This window comes from Rhinoderma darwinii, chromosome 4, assembly GCF_050947455.1.
Source record: "Rhinoderma darwinii isolate aRhiDar2 chromosome 4, aRhiDar2.hap1, whole genome shotgun sequence".
In the NCBI taxonomy this organism is placed as follows: Eukaryota; Metazoa; Chordata; class Amphibia; order Anura; family Rhinodermatidae; genus Rhinoderma; species Rhinoderma darwinii.
Window position 1 is genome coordinate 395,952,789 of NC_134690.1, and position 16,244 is coordinate 395,969,032.

The 16,244-nt window shown below is 41.4% G+C and overlaps 1 non-coding gene across 1 annotated transcript; it reads left to right on the plus strand.

Annotated features, from left to right (window-relative positions):
• The first annotated feature begins 4,242 nt into the window (after window positions 1-4,242).
• TRNAS-GCU (transfer RNA serine (anticodon GCU)) lies at window positions 4,243-4,324 on the plus strand. Its single transcript has one exon. It is a non-coding gene; the product is annotated as a tRNA-Ser (tRNA).
• Window positions 4,325-16,244: the final 11,920 nt, after the last annotated feature.

Sequence of the window (16,244 nt, forward strand, 5' to 3'; positions counted from 1 at the left end):
AGTAGCCACTGATGTCACTGTTCATATATGAACAGTACTGTCAAGGACTTCCCCGAGTACAGCGCTTACAGTAGCGCTGTGCCTGCGGAGTCCTCGGCGAGCGGAGGAGCTCTCTCTGCTTCTCCTCTCTAAACTAATTCTGAAGCAGGGAGCTGATGGTTCCCTGCTTCAGAATTACTGGCTACTCCTTGAGCGGAATTCCCATTGCCGATGATTTGGCCGGGGATTCCGCTCCTAGAGGAAACCCCTGAGGTCACTATCTATATATGGACATTGACGTCAAAGGCTCCTCCTGGAGCGGAATCGCTGGCCAGAGTCGGCAATGGGGATTCCGGTAAAGGAGTAGCCACTGACGATACTGTCCATATATGAACAGTAACCTCAGGGCTTCCCTCTAGGAGTGGAATCCCAGGCCTATGCTCTGGCTGGGGATTCAGCTCCTAGAGAGAGTTCCAAAGGCACTATCTACAGGGGGGCTGGCGCTATCTTCATGGGGGTGCGGCACTATCTACATGGACATTGTGGCACCATATAGGGGCACTATCTATAGAGGACACTGGCGCTTGCTACATGGGCACTATATACTTTGGCACTGTGTCACTATCTGCAAGGGCACCGGCCCTAGGGGCAGCTGAGGGGGCATTATACTGTATTGGGCAGCTAGGGGGCCATTATGCTGTATGGGGAATTTGGGCATTATACCGCATGGGGGCATCTGTATGGGCATTATACTGCATGGGAGAATATGTGTGGGCATTATACTGTATGGGGGCATCTGTGTTGGCTTTATACTGTATGGTGGCAGCTATGGGGGCATTATACTGTATGGTGGCAGCTATGGGGGCATTATACTGTGTGGGGACAGCTATTTGGTATTATACTGTGTGGGAGGCACTATGGGAGCATGATACTGTGTGGACTGAATCGGGTGTGTATGGGCGGAGATTGGGTGGGATTAGAGGGGTGGCTTAAAAGAAAAAAAAATTGTCCCTCTTTGTGATTCTTGAAAGTTTGGAGGTATGGGTAAATCCCGCAACAAATAGCAGTTGTTGCCTTTTTTTGCAGCGGGTTCGCAACGATTCCACCGCAAAAAAACACAACACTGAAGAAAAAAAAAATCTCATACTAACCCAGAAGTCTGCGTTCCTCCCTCCAGCACGGCCTCCTGGGATGAAATTTCACCCATGTGACAGGTGCAGCCAATCACATGAAACATCATCCCAGGAGGCCGACCTCCTGGGATGACGCTTTATCCCATGTGACCCCCGCTGCAGCCAATCAGAGGCTGCAGCGGTCTTCTGGGATGAAACATCATGCCAAGAGGCCGGCTTGCTAGCAGGCCGGCTAAGTGCTGCAGTTTTCTGCAACGGATACTCCAGCCCAAAAACTGCACCACAGTTTGGTACGCTTTTTCAATCGTAATTCCCTGCAGCGCATCCGCCCCGTGTGAACTCAGCCTAAATGTACCGTGCAGGACGAGAATAGGTTAAAACCCAATAAAAATAGGATAGAAAAAAAAGAATTCTGCTTAACTAAAGCTCTCCCATGTGCAGACAATCCGTCATGTCTTAAGATACGAGTTCAGCTACATGTGGGAAGGAGGACGGGGAGATCTGTCTCTGGATGTCGTTTTGTTTTCTTCTTCTCACTCATATTCTTTGTTGAGACTCACTGACATCTTCCCGAGGGATCAAGAGGAGACGGCCCATTCTCGAGACAGAAAACAGACGACCCATCTAAAAATAAGACTCGCACTGTTCAGAAGAACTGTCTGGATTCCTCCTCAGCCGAATATGTCTTGAGCCGCGAGGATAGATTTCTACATCCCGAAAAACCCCTTTAAAGGAGTCTTTCTAGTAAAAAAAAGTATCCAATCAAATTGGGAACCTGTGAACATCAGGAACGGGGTGCAGAGGTAGCAGCCGCATCCGGGCCCTGGTGGTTCAGGGGGCACAAAGGCCCCTCTGCCTCATGAGAAAACACCGTTATTACAAATGCCAGTTGACAGATTTTTTATTGCAGCCCGAGATCTTACACCTCTGGTGATAAAAAAAAAAACCAACATATTATATCCATCAATTCACCATGGATATTAATATCTACCTCCTTGTATATGTGGAGACATTGATGTCTTTGGTGATTTAAATCCACACAAGGTCCCCATAACAACACTGTACAGGACAGAAATCAGAAGAAGACATGATGTCATTAGAATCCCTCAGTAGTGCAGCCCCAGGCTTTGGGCCTTTAACATCAAGTCATCATATCGTAGCATACAGTTTAATAATGTTTTCATATATTTCTTGTGGAGAGAAGCATCAAATGCTAGTAAAGCTTTACCATTGGTCTGCATCGGAGCTGTATACACAAAAATACACATACCCTTTAAGACTTTACCCTTTACATAGATAAACACTATATAAGTAAGAAGTAATATTGCGGTTATGACGCATGTACATGGGGTACAATAATCTTAGATATGTTATTATCCTCCTCAGAATACACAGATCATTATTGGAGGGTCGCAGGTATAGAAGCGGATAATGGGGCCCAGCGACAAAGGGGCCCCAGCTCCATGCAGAGACGAGGAGCAGTCAGTTATGACTATGGATGATGAGGAGGGTGAAGAACTGAATCCACGTGTCTGGGAGACGTGTGGCACGCGGCATGGAGTTAAGACCAAAATAATAACATGCTTTTCATGTTATGAGCTCAGTCCTTGCGGATGAAATAATATAAGTGCATTGATGACAGCAGCTTGTACTATGCACATGGGACATAAACTGGAGATCTGGTGACTGGACCCTGCAAATAATTTCATCTGTATTTCCCTGTATGACACTGCACTTCTGCTTCTAACTTTCTGGAATAGGAATGGGGTCTGTTCACACTTGCGTCCTGGTTTCAGCTTATGATGGATACCACCAGCGCCCGATGGAACGGATAGACATATTGGTGTCTGTCTTGGTGTCCTTCGTTTTGAAGTGAAGAATAGCTCTGCGACACAGATGTGAACGGAGTCTAAAAAGGTGCATTATTACATTGTGTTCCTTTACCGCCATCTAGTGATGGACAGGGGTCATAAACTTTAGCTGGTGAGTGGACCCTTAAAATATTTTCTTCTGAAATACCCGATGTCTGACACAAGCTGAATAAAAAGGTGAATTATAGTATTGTTTCCCTGTACCGGCATCTAGTGTTACAAAATGCACTAATGATAGATAGATAGATAGATAGATAGATAGATAGATAGATAGATAGATAGATAGATAGATAGATAGATAGATAGATAGATAGATAGATAGATAGATAGATAGATAGATAGATATGAGATAGATAGATAGATAGATAGATAGATAGATAGATAGATAGATAGATAGATAGATAGATAGATAGATAGATAGATAGATAGATAGATAGATAGATATGAGATAGATAGATAGATAGATAGATAGATAGATAGATAGATAGATAGCTAGCTGCTACATGGTGACTATGTTGCTATTATTTGAGCAATGTATGGCGGTATTGTTCGGTATATTGTTTTTGGTGGTGGTGACATTGTATAATATTGTTGTTCGGACATTATACTACATTGTATGGTATTTATAATTAGGTAACGTCTGATATGGTTATTTGTACACTGTGTAACCCAACACTATATTGGGAAGGGAGGTGTCAACAGAAGGTACCACACAGTACAACATCCAACATAAGGCTGGCGCTGGCTGGGTACCACTATGCCTGCTAGCCATTATCCTGGTAACTAGCAAGAATAAAGGAACAATCCCCAGGAAAAAACAAACCCTGTAAATCAGCAGTAAATACGAACTCTGGAGTTGTCCGTTTAGATATCAGACACGGGAACACTGGGTAACAACCAATATGGCCGCAGCTGTCTGACTCCTGAAGGGCGAATCTGGATCATTGTTTGGCCCTATTCACAGTGCGTTTGCAGTATACAGTATATATGTAAGTTGGACGTATTCACCGAACATATCCATAGGACCCCATTGACCCGACATATGTCAATTGTGTCCTTCTAGTATTGTTTTTTTTATATACAGGGAAATATAAGACAGTGATTTTCCTTTGGGAGTTTTTATTCTACATTAGGCAACTTGCTGTGGTCAGTAGAGAAAACCTGCGGCTGTGTACACAATGCCAGGAAGTGTGTGTACAAGCAATGTTAATCTCAGCAGTATGTCTGTGAACAAGCTGCAAGGGGGAGGAGTAACAGCTGACGAGGTGGCCGAGTGGTTAAGGCGATGGACTGCTAATCCATTGTGCTCTGCACGCGTGGGTTCGAATCCCATCCTCGTCGCATGTGCCTTTTATCCTGACAGAATACCTAAATTAATTTATGCAACCCTTCTCCCACTGTCCGTAAAATAAAGAAAATAGGAGATGTCTGATTTTTTACAGAAGGTTTCTACGGCACGGACACCCTCCCGTAAATATACGGGAAGGTGTCCGTCGGCCATAGAAATGAATGGGTCCATAATTACGGACCGTAATTTCGAACAAAATCTACCGTTATGTGCATGGGGCCTAATAGTGTATATATTCTATAGAACATTGACATTTACAGTGTATATATATATATATGTTTATTTTATTTATATATATATTTAATATTTATACTGTTTTTACTATCATTTTGCCTTTGCAGGGATAAAAGGATGGATATAATATGGTCAGGTAGATGCAGCCTACAAAAGTTACTGGACTACAGAGGAACATCTATATGGAGTCACCTGAAGATTAGGGGGAAGGGGTCTGGGGTTTGTTGCCATGCCCCCATCCTGCTTTTTCTACTTTTCTGCTTACTATTTATTTTCAGTTTTCTTGTTTTTTTTCAAAATGTTGCCTTTTCCCCCCTCTCAATTATGAATCTTTTTCTTAAAATTTCGAAATTCTCAAAATTCCGGGTTTTTTTTCTTGGGCTTTTATTTTCATAACTATTTTTTTGGACATTTTTTATCCTGATAGTAATTTTTTTCCCTGAAAATGTTGACTTTTTCCCTCATAATTTGTCTTTTAATTATAACTTTATCTTAAAATAATGTTGTTTTTTTTTCTCTAATTTATTTTTACATTTTGACTTTTCCTTATAATGATTAATTTTTATGTAGGACTTTCCCCTAATTATGACTTTACTTTCTATAATAATGATTTATTTTTTACCTTATAATTATTTGAGCCCGAGAGCTTTTCCTTAATTATTTATTATAGCATGTGAGGCATGGGATGAGACCAACCCTAATAATCCCCAAGGAATTCATTGGTTTCAAAAGAAATAGAGACTTGAAGAATAAGCAATGAAAATATCCATAAGGGGAGGGTATCAAGGCGTAATATAAATAAAATACCTATATAGCAAATAGAATGATGCGGGACCATCTATGAGGCGCATCTATAATGCATTAGATATGATGGGTGATACCATGGAAATAATGAGCAGAACTGTATATATAACGTCGCATATTTATGTAATACTATATAACAAGAAGAAGAACCTATTAATAAAATGGGTAAAAATACAGGAAGACACTAAGATGCTTTATCCAGAGATCTGACTGATCTGGAGAATAAATAAACCACGATAGCCCTATGAGGAAGCGAGTAAAAATACTGTACGGGTTAAGAGACAAAAGAAAACAAAATAAAATAAAACAGAGACTATACAATAAACCTTAAATACTAAACTAGGGAAGGACGCAAATACAAGAATGAACTGTCTGATCGCTGACTAAGAAGCCCATAGTAGAATGATGTATATTGAATAAGGATACATATTATATCTGTAAATAGTGCATACCATGATTGACATATGAAAGGAGCCAACAGGGGAAATGCTTTAAAAAATCCCTGTGTGGATACCGAAAACCCAACCCTCTGTAGGAGGCGATGGAGGGCGAGCTACATGGAAAGACTAGAGATGACGTAATGTTGCTCTCCAAGGATCGGCCGTGTGACGACCAAGCCACCAGAAGGAGTGGGACTCGCTCACATATAAAAGATGCGAGATTTAGACGCTCGCTGCCACTGCCAGACTAATTGTTATGCCGCTATGCTACATGTCTCCCCATAGAGCCAGGAATGATACTGGCGAAACGCGTAGGAGCCAGGAATGATACTGGTGAAACGCGTAGGATCCACAAGCTAGATGATAAATGAATAGGGAAACAATTTAGAAAGATCTAGGAACAGGTTTCAGCGATAACAGGGTCGTTCCTTCCAGAATGGGTGCCGGGAGGGTTACCAACAGCTAAGGCAATTGCAGATTAGCTATAGGGAACAAGACTGAGCACCACGGTGAGATCGAAATAGAACCAATGCTATTGCCGTTACAATATGGAACCTAACACCTAGTCCTCATTCATTTGAGTGTTTATGTTTTGTATGTCAGTGTGTTTATTACCATTAAAAATACAAATAAAAATCGAAAAAAGAAGCTAAATAATCTATTTTTATGGTCTTAAATAAAAGCTAAGTTTTACTTACAAATCCTTCTTTTCTAAAAAGAAATTTTTGATACGGGAAGGAATGCCGGGAACAAGCTCGTTGCAATCTGAGAATTTAAACTTTTCCTTAAAGGGAATGTGTCGCAAATTAAACCTTTTTTTTTAAAGTAAGTTACTTATTTCTATTATATTTTTTACGTTTTTTGCTGTATTTTTTTTTTCTTCCACATGGTGGAAAGTATTAAAAATGAAATAATAATTTGACATGTTTTCCTATGTTGGCCACCAGAGGGAGCACTTCCCAGAATTACAGCAAGGTGAATAAGGCAAAGCAACCTGACTCACAGCTGCCGTAAATGTGGGAGGGAATCTCAACCCCCCCTCCTACAAGCCAGGAAAAGGTGTCTTCAAATTGCTAAGCAGTGTCCGGCTGCCATTTTGGGTGTGATTCTGCTGCTGGCAGAAGCTATAGAACACACCAAAAGGCTAAGTGTATGTTCACACGCTTACAAAACAAAGGGAAAACAGCTCCTGATTTTCAGCCATTTTTTAATCAAACTCGCGTTTTTGGCAGCATTTTTTACGGCTGTTTTTGGAGCTATTTTTCTACAGAGTCAATGAAAAACTGCTCCAAAAACGTCCCAAGAAGTGATATGCACTACTTTTGGGCAGTCGTCTTTTTACGTGCCGTTTTTGGAAAACGGGCACGTAAAAAAACCCTGTCGGAACAGAACGCCGTATTTCCCATTGAAACTAATGGGCAGATGTTTGTAGGCGTACTGCTTCTGATTTTTCAGCCGTTTTTCGGGACGTTTACGGGCCGAAAAACGGCTGAAAACATTGCGTGTGAACATTGCGTGTGAACATACCCTTAGAATGATGAAAGTGAAGTGAATGACTTTTCAGTTGACAGGTTCACACGGCGTGTATTTACGCAAGCCTTTTTAAAAAAATGTGTTGCGTAAAAAAGAACAGTGGGTGGGGTTGTGTGTGGCGTAGTTGCATGTTTAGGGGGAAATGTGTGTATGGGGGGGGGGTGTTCACCGCTGATTCTTCAAAACAGCTGATAGGCGGCTATGAAAGATCAGCGGCGCCCGTGCATACGCCGCTCCACAAAAATAGGACACAGCTCTGCTGCGAACACTACACACACACACACACACACACACACACAGCTCTGCTGCATGAGTGCACACAAAGCTCTGCTGCGTGAGCGCACATTCTCAGCTTTGCTACTCAGACAGACTCAGCTCTGCAACACAGACACACACACTCAGCTCTACTACACAAACACACACTCAGCTCTACTACCTAGACACACATACTCAGCTCTACTACACAGACACACACATTCAGCTCTACTACACAGACACGCACATTCAGCTCTACTACAGACACACACACTCAGCTCTACTACACAGACAACACACACTCAGCTCTACTACACAGACACACACTCCGCTCTACAGACACACACTCAACTCTACTACACAGACACTCAGCTCTACTACAGAGACACACACACTTAGTCTACTACATCTGACAAGCTTAGCTCCGCACACTGTCCACACTGACAATACATCTAGCGTGGGAGGGGGGGGGCGTCGAGGGGTCACAAGAGTGGGGGTCTGTGAGAGAGAGAGAGGGACAGACAGAGACACACACATCTTACCTGCAGTGCAGCCGGTCTTCATAATGGCACCTGCTATCTCCCTACAAACCAGCTTCTCTGCTGTGTGACTCTGACCTGCGTCTGCGCAGTACAGAGCCAGATAGCAGAAGTAACGAACGCCTCCCGTTCATTGTGCCCTATGCATTGTGCTGCCGTATTCCATCTCTGTATGTGTTGTTAATCGACACATACAGAGTTGAAAAAAAAATGGCAGCCCCCATAAAGAAGTAAAAGTATGAATACATTAAAAAGTAGAAAGTGACAACACAAATAAATAAATTTTTTGTTTACATTATATTAAAAGCAATATAAATAATAAAAAATCATGACACCTGCCCTTTAATTGAATGATTACTTTTTATTTAGTTTTTGGCTGTAGATACATTTTTGCCATGTTTTTCGCTTCCCAATTCATTGGTGTTGACATGTGAATAACATAAGACCATGAGTAGAAGATTGGCATTTGTGTCCATGGTGTTCATGTATCTCATGTCTTCTATGTAGGCCGAGACATCAAGCTTAAAGAGGCTCTGTCACCAGATTACCAAACCCCTATCTCCTACTGCATGTGATCGGCGCTGCAATGTAGATAACAGTAACGTTGTTTTTTTTTTTAAAAACTATCATTTTTGGCCAAGTTATGAGCAATTTTATATTTATGCAAATGAGCTTTGAAATGGACAACTGGGCGTGTTTTTTTTTCGTATTTCCAACTGGGCGTGTATTGTGTTTTTAACAACTGGGCGTGTTTACTTGTTTTACTAACTGGGCGTTGTGAATAGAAGTGTATGATGCTGACAAATCAGCATCATACACTTCTCATCGTTCCCACCCAGCTTCTTTCACTAAAGACACACAGCGTGACGTCACCCGTAGGTCCTTCAACCTTGTCGTCGAACAAAGAAGATACATCGGCTGAAAGGCGTCCAAAAGGTTAATATGCTCGTCTCTAGGGAGTTTACTATGCTTACCTGCACATGGTGATGCTGCTGCAAATGCAACTGTACGCCTGGAGCTGTGGTGTCTTCTCTCTTCCGACGCCAAGGTTGAAGGACCTGTGGGTGACGTCATCACTCCCAGCCTGCTTCTTTCAGTCCAGACACAGCATGACGTCACCCACAGTGATGCATCTCCAGTGCGGCCCAGTAGGATTATGTCATAGACCATGAGCTGGGAAGATTTTTATTTGAATTAGGATGTTATATTAAAAGTCTGAAAAAACTTTGAAAAACGAAATTTTGTTTTATTATTTTTGTTTATTTTTAAGTCGTATTCAGTGGTCTACACAAATATCACAGGTCTCCAAAGAGTGTCTGAATTTCCATGCCCCCATATAATAAGAAAAAATCCATCTTCTATTTCTTCTGTATTGACCAATCAGAATGCCCACCGGCCACAGAAACCCGAGGGGAATTTGTTGATTTTTATGATTTCCTTTTGTATTTTATTTGCACTGCTTTACCCTATATATCTGTAAGATCATTTGGAATTTCACAAGATCTGAAACAGAAGACGGTTCAGAGAGTACCAGTAATGAGACAGCCCAGAATATTAGCAATAGTAGGGAAAGTAACGTATGTTTTTGGATTTTATTCCTGGGGCTGTTCAGCTTTTACAGTATATACTTTATATAGTTCTTATGTCCAATAATGTCCATGAATCCAGAATATTTAATAATTGAGACCTGACATGTCCTGTTTATGCAGAATTAAAGGAATTTTACTGTTCTTTACTGCTGGGTTTTTTGTAGCTTGATGTCAGGATTGTTAGTGTGTGTGCGTGCAAACCCCTAACTCAGCTGTGCGTTCTGCCTTCACCTGTCATGTTGGACTCTTCCAGGAACTTTCATTGTATAGGGAACTAAGGACAGTTAATCCATAGACTACTGATATGATAGCTGAGCCACAGAGGGATTACCCTACGGCTTCTGAGTTATAACTGGCTCCCCAGAGACTGTCACTATCACCAAATCTTCTCGGAAAGGGAATATAATCTGTTACCGATTATATCTGACATATTCGGTAACGTGGTACATTGAATGTACTCACACACATCGGTCCATAATCTAAGTTTACTACCATGATCTATTAAAATTGGATGTTGATGAAATCTCATCGCTTTGTTACCATTACAAGAGATCATGATTGGTTGTATCGCTCATAAATTATTTACGTCTATGACCAGCTCAACTTCCATGGCTGTAAACCGACCCTAATCATAACAATCCAACTGTTCATTTACTGGATATGCTGTAAAGTATTTATTTATTGTTACTATCCAATAGAAATTGTAATTGTTTCCACTAGGGGGAGTTTAGGAATTCACAACATACTGTTTTATTTATATCAATGTATGCGTTAAGTGCCTGAGCTCCCCCTAGTGGCTACTGCCTTGCAGCTAGAATTTTATAATGTATCTCGAAGGCAGAGGAGTAGCTAGGTTCTCCAGCACCCGGGTCAAAGATTCAGTTTGGTGTCCCCCCCAAACTCTTTCCCGACATGTCCTTCCCCCACGCCGTGTTTGTTTTCTCTACCAATCAATGACGTGTCATTTCTTTTCCACATTTCTTTTTATGTAACTCGAGCATATAAACATTTGTACATTTTACAAGCAACATAGTTCTATACACAACACCAGAACCAAGCTCAGTACATAAATACAACACCTAGAATAAATATTGGGATGCACTCCTCGAAAGTAAGTCGTGGTGCAAACGTGGTTTGGAGGAACTCCCAAGATATGCAGTTCAGGTACCCCAGCACTCAAAGAAACAAGTAAATTTTGAATGCAAAAAATGTTTTTATTATTGTATAGCATCAATAAGGTATGACATTTCGACTTGATATTGACATTTCGGTCAATCCACGGCCTTTGTCACTGTCGCTGTAGAAAGGAAAGGTGATTTAACATTAATATAATACAAAAATAATAGGATAAATTTAAAAACAAAAATTAAAGATAAAATAAAATAAAACAGCAGCAGTAGATGACGTCTCTGGTTTAAATATTGAGGCAACTAGAATATACTTATAAACTTGTTATACGTAATGGACAGTAGCATTTTGAGTAATAAATGAGATAGAATGGCTATATGGTTGACAATATGATTCAGTATCTAAACTAATCACATTAAGCAATATATAACAGACAACATCGCATGATGGTAAATAAAGAGGGAGTAGTTGAGCCCTCTAAACAATAGACCATACCATAAAATACCGGGAGGAACAAAACAGTATGTATATAAATAAGCCAAGTGGTATAAATGCAAATCGTTACCTGTAGGTGTGTTGAGAAGGGTAAGTGGATGTCTGCCAGACCTGCCAATATGTGTGGGACATGAGCGTATTGCGCTCTTATGTATATGCAGAAACCGGAAGTGCGTCAGTCCCGAAAAGCGAAAGTGACGTCACGGAGTGTGTACTCCGTAATTGAATATGGGAAAGAGCAGGTGAGATAACCAGAAGGAAAGGGGGTTGGATGAGAAATAGTATGAATAGCTCTCGGTATGAAATCTAGTTGGAGTAAATGTAAAGGATGTAATCTAAGAATGGTGGAAGTGACATAAATTTAAATATGCGATGTGAGGGGTGTAGTAAGATGGAGAATCCGGACACCAGAAGTGATGTATCAAACCAATATATGTTGTCATGGCAACCCGTTTGATGTCAGGATGAAAAAAGAAGAAAAAAGGGGGGGGGGAGGATAGTGTGATAAAGCAGTATGTCCGGTTTTATGGTATTGTTACCTGGTCCAGGGTAGAGCATAATTCTAGCGTGTCTGAAAACAGTAAAGTCAATCTGAATTATAATCCAATGACATAACAATAATCAGTATAGACAATAAGATATGTTAGATAGATAAAGTAATTTACATATTCAGCAAATGGCAATGAGTCACAATCAAAGTAAATATTTTAGATCAAACATATCATTAAATCAAATTCCCTATTGAGTCCCTTAGGAGTCAAAGCTTGAAGTGTTTGTATCCAATAGGATTCTCGTTCCTTTAAGCGGCGGATGTGATTGCCACCTCTACGTGGTCTAGAAACCTGTTCAATAATCTGAAATTGAAACTGAGATAGATTATGGTTGGCCTTATGAATATGTTCTGGTATGGGTAACCAGGTTTTGTTGCAACGAATAGTAGATTTATGACTGGCTATACGGTCCCTTATATGTTGTGTGGCTTCTCCAATGTATACAAGTCCAGATGGACATTTGATTAAATATACAACCAAATTGGTGTCACAGGTGAAACAACCCTTAAAGGGAATGTGTCGCTAGAATTTTATTTATTTTTTACTTTAAAGAGGCTCTGTCACCAGATTTTGCAACCCCTATCTCCTATTGCAGCAGATAGGCGCTGCAATGTAGATTACAGTAAGGTTGTTTTTTTTAAAAAAACGAGCATTTTTGGCCAAGTTATGACAATTTTATATTTATGAAAATGAGGCTTTCTAAAGTACAACTGGGCGTGTTTAAGGTAAAAGTACAACTGGGCGTGTATTATGTGTGTACATCTGGGCGTGTTTACTTGTTTTTCTAGCTGGGCGTTGTGAATGGGAGTGTATGATGCTGACGAATCAGCATCATCCACTTCTCTTCGTTAACACCCAGCTTCTGGCAGTGCACAGACACAGCGTGTTCTCGAGAGATCACGCTGTGACGTCACTCACTTCCTGCCCCAGGTCCTGCATCGTGTCGGACGAGCGAGGACACATCGGCACCAGAGGCTACATTTGATTCTGCAGTAGCATCGGCGTTTGCAGGTAAGTAGCTACATCGACTTACCTGCAAACGCCGATGCTGCTGCAGAATCAACTGTAGCCTCTGGTGCCGATGTGTCCTCGCTCGTCCGACACGATGCAGGACCTGGGGCAGGAAGTGAGTGACGTCACAGCGTGATCTCTCGAGAACACGCTGTGTCTGTGCACTGCTAGAAGCTGGGTGTTAACGAACAGAAGTGGATGATGCTGATTCGTCAGCATCATACACTCCCATTCACAACGCCCAGCTAGTAAAAGAAGTAAAAACGCCCAGATGTACACACATAATACACGCCCAGTTGTACTTTTACTTTAAACACGCCCAGTTGTACTTTAGAAAGCCTCATTTGCATAAATATAAAAATGGTCATAACTTGGCCAAAAATGCTCGTTTTTAAAAAAAAACAAAACACGTTACTCTTATCTACATTGCAGCGCCGATCTGCTGCAATAGGAGATAGGGGTTGCAAAATCTGGTGACAGAGCCTCTTTAACAATTAGTATCTGAGTGATTACACATTGTTTTAATCTTTTTTATTTTTTCACAAGTCAGGAAATATTATAAATTCGATTCTAATTTATAACATTTCCATGTGCTGGTCACTAGAGGGAGCAGTTCCCAAAATTGCAGCATTGGCAATGTGGTAAAGCAACCGCTTTATGCTGCAAATTTGGGGTAGACACACTCGCTCTAGTGTCCTCACACAATCCCCCTACCTTATTCTGGCTAGTTCCAGGAGAAGGAGGGGGTTGAGTCTTCAAATCTCCTACACGGTGTGCCGCCATTTTCTGAGCGAATGCACATTGTAGGAGGATTAGATACAGTGCTAAGCAGAAAGTATAACACTAACATACACGAACATAATACACACATCACATACATAACTTACCTGCTCCTGCCGCCGCCGCCTCCGCTCCTATTCCTTGCGCCTTCGGATAAGGCCGGAAGCCGCGGCCGGAAGTCGTCATCTTACTGTCCGGCAGCGGCTTCCATTCCGCAAGAAAATGGCGCAGGATTTCGCTCTGCTAACAAGCTTCATTTTGGTCTGTGTCTGAGCGGCGCATGCGCCGTTCCCACACAGACAGCGTACGCTGCAGTGAATGGAACGGCTCCTGTTCGCATTCTCTATGGGGATGTATGTGCCGTATTCCATCTCTGTATGTGTCGTTAATCGACACATACAGAGATGGAAAAAAAATGGCAGCCCCCATAGAGAAGTAAAAATAAAAAAAAAGTAAAAAGTAGAACACACGAGCACAAATAAATATTATTTTTTTTATCACACTAAAAGCAATATGATAAAAAAAAAAAAAAAATCATGACACCTTCCCTTTAATGGGGGAAGGTTTTGTTGGTGTGTGGGTGTTGGAATCTATCACCCTTGATCACATTGGAACAACTGGAACAGTGAAGACCTGGGAACATGCCATTACGTCTAGACTTGATAAAGGATTGTGTAGGTAACTTTGTACTGCTACCTATATCTGCTCTAATAAGCCTGTCTCTGAAATTGGGAGGATGTTTAAGACACATCATGGCAGGGAGAGTGTATTCCTCTATCATTGGATAGGCCGTGTTTTTTGATTACCTGTTGAAGTTTCGGTGCAAGTGGATGATATGTGTGGATAAATGGAATCCTATTGGGTTTAGTATTAATGATGCGTGGTGTGTGATCTTCCTGTAGCATTTTAGTCAGTTCCCGTTTAAGTATTCATGGTGGATAGCCTCTCTCTTGAAATTTGGCCGTCATCTCTTTAAATCTGGTGTCTCGTATGGTAGTATCTGTCACTATTCTCGTAATACGTTTGTATTGCGATTTAGGTAAGGAGGTTTTGGTTTTTAAAGGATGATTGCTCTGAAAATGTAAAAGACCATTTCTTTCAGTAGGCTTGGTGTATAAATCAATGGATAAGAGGCCCATGTCGTTCATTTTAACTAACGTATCCAGAAAACAAATTTCATGACGATCAGTATTGAGTGTAAATTGTAGTCCCTCTCTTACTGTGTTAATTTAATTGAAGAATTCTATCAGAGAGTTCTCAGTTCCTCTCCATATACAGAAAATGTCGTCTATATAGCGGAACCAACATGTTGCATGTTCCCTGAATCTTACATTGGGATATATGTAGGTGTCTTCGAATGCTTCCATATAGGCATTAGCATAAGGAGGGGCTAAGTTAGAACCCATTGCAGTTCCTCGAATCTGTCTGTAGAAATCATCTCCAAAAAGAAAATAGTTCTCATTGAGTAAACACCCTAAATGATAATTTGCCATTGATTGGAGAACATGACAGAGTCACCTCTATCTGATAGATTAGAAGCCTAGATCAGTGGTGGTCAACCTAAAACATTATGGGAGCCCTAAATGTGACCCGTGATCAGAGGACTGAACATCACTATCAGTCTGGACTAGGTTAAGGTGTTCGCATAGACACAAATAATAGAGATCGCTCACATGTTCATATTTGCAGTCAGTTTTCCCCCTTTGACCGAATATGGGATTGAATCCTAGTCGCTTCCCGTAACCAAAATCTTTTCTAGTTTTTGGCTACATTTTTGGAGGCCTCTGCTGTTTCAATCTGTGAGAGAATAATCCATGAGAAAGGGACCAGCACCCCATTTGACTGTCTTTCCTTGAACCCCAGGCCACACTGCAGAGACATGCTGGTCATATATGACCCCTGGACCTCCAGTCACGGCAGGTTTTATAGAATAGGGTCCTGGATGACAAATAAAGTACGGTCTTCTGCTTGCTACTTATAATATCAAACCGCATAATACCACCATATACTGCCCTAATAATTTATAGTATGTAAGTAATACTCCCTAAAAGAACCCACCTAATACTGCCCTATATTTCCCTTATAATACTGCAGTTCCTAAATAATACCACCATACACCCCTAACTAATAATAGGCGGGTTTTTAGTTTTCGGGAGCCCCATAGTTAAAGGCCTAGGGAAATTGCCCAGTTTGCCCCCCTCCATAAATCTAACCCTGCTACAAGTTGGGCATCACTGGCCTAATTCCTGCTGATCAGAACAGTAAGGGCGGGTTCACACATGGCGGAATTGCACTTAAATTCCGCTGCGGACACTCCGCAGCGTTAATCCGCAGCGGAGCCGTTTCTACATTGACTTTCACTTTAATTTAGCAGTGTTCGTTTACACGATGCGTACAATTCCGCTGCGGAGCATAGGCTGCGGAGCGGAATTTGGTGTCCGCAGCATGCTCTGTCTGTTGCGGAGCAGTGGCGGACTCATGGCGGAATTTCTCCATTGACTTCAATGGAGATTCAAAGTTCCGCAATGAAGTCCGCAGCTGTCATGCACATGTC